This window comes from Pagrus major, chromosome 24 (genome assembly GCF_040436345.1).
Source record: "Pagrus major chromosome 24, Pma_NU_1.0".
Classification (NCBI taxonomy): domain Eukaryota; kingdom Metazoa; phylum Chordata; class Actinopteri; order Spariformes; family Sparidae; genus Pagrus; species Pagrus major.
Genome location: NC_133238.1, coordinates 19,929,032 through 19,930,912, shown reverse-complemented (window position 1 = coordinate 19,930,912; position 1,881 = coordinate 19,929,032).

Below are 1,881 nucleotides of genomic sequence, written 5' to 3'. Positions count from 1 at the left end.
CACTAAAGCCGAGGCCAATCTCCCCCCCCCCTCGCCATCCATCCACTTCATCCCCCATCTTCCCCTCCTCAGCTCCCATCACTCCTCCGTCTCATCTTCCTCCCTCTGCTCCCTCCACCCCCGCCTCTTTCACTCTCACCTTGCTATCTCATTTCTTTTTCTTTTTCTCCCTCTTTGAAATGCCTGTTGCTGATCCATCAGGCTGCTACTGGAGTATGTTCCCACTCGTTTCTCACAGTGAGTAAAGTCTGTTCTCGGAGGAGGAGGCGGCAGCGGCAGCGGCGGCGGCGGTGCTGGGAGGTAGCATCTACTCCAGTAGGGTAGCAGCCAGTTATTAATTACTCCCCAATTCCTCATCTGCTCTCCGTCCGCCGAGAGAAGTAATTACGCCTCTCCCCGGCTCTCCCCTCGTCGGCATCAGAAATGACGCGATAACCAGAAACCCAAATTACTCCCGCTGATGAGACAATCATTGAGCGAGAGGGAGCAAGCCGGAGATTTTTCAGCCCCACTGTGCTTCACCCGTCGGGGTAATGGCACCTCGATTCGGTCTGGGATGTCCTCCCCGACGCATTTGCGGGGCGTTTCCAATTTCCACCTCGCAAAACACTAGAAGATGGGGAAGGAGAGATAGGCAGAATGAATTAAATGTTTTTTTTTCTTTTTTTGCTTTCTGTTTTTTTTTTCTTCTTTTTCCTTTAGCTCCCAATAAGAGTGTGCAATCACGGGGCGGGCTCTGGCTCCAATCAGCGTTTTGCAGCTGGAGAGGAGCGGTGATGGAAGAGGGACATTAGCACCGGATCCTCATCTGCCACGGGAGACAGAGGGAAAGAAAAAGGGTTGGAAAAACAATTAGGGATGCTTTCTTTCTTCCCTTTTTCTTTCTGTCTTTCTTTTGGAAAAAAAAAAGACTTAATTGGTGGTAACCAGGTATCTTCACAGGTGTATACGCATGGATTCATGCATATAATCCGGCCTGTGTGTGCCATGTGTCAAAAAAAAGAAGCAGAGTTCGAACAAATCTGACATTATAAGCACTTTGAGTGAATTTAGATACAATTTGGAGGCTGATTCTTAACTGTATCAGCTGTGTGTCCGTCAACCAATTACAATAGACGTTCAATAGAAGTGTCGCGTCAGGAAAGGTTGATGGAAACGGTCAAATTAAAACAAAATCTTTACATGTTTGAGGTGTTTTTTTTTTCCAGAAAGTGTTAATGTGCCTAACGTGACATGGAAACACATTTTCTGAATAGGTTCTGATGTAGCAAACATTTAACTGATCAGCTGTTTCCGCTCCTCATTACTCCTCACCCTTCCTCCCTTGGATCCAAAGGTCCTGTTTTGTGATACCTGCACCACTCCTTCGCCAATCTGGCATTTGCTCTTTTTAACAAACAAACGTCATCTTGTTCCGCCCTCTTCTTCTGCAATAGTACAACGGTTTTCAATTGGACAGCGCCACTGTCTCGATGAATTAACTCCTAATAATTGAATAACATAAGTGGATGGAAACAAGCGTTCTGCGTTAAAGCTTTTATTTGGCATATTTCTCAAAAATCGATTGAAATTTGCGTTAAAATTGTTTCGCCTGTGCTGTCGTGAAAAAGGTACGTTGGTGTTCCAGCTGGTCCTCTGCAACCTCATGCGACAAGCTAACCGTAAAGCTCAGCTCACCGCGTTAACAAACAGCCTTTCTCTTTATCCCAAATTACTTTTCATCCGGTTTCGTTACATAATTATCCATTCAGAATGGCTTGTTAGCTCGTTTCCTTCCGAGTTAGCAAACGCAACAAAAATAGCCTAGCCGACTGAGCGGCAGGGCGTGTAATGGGCCTTTTTTCACGGCTGACATTTTGGCACGTCGCAGTCAGAAGAGCA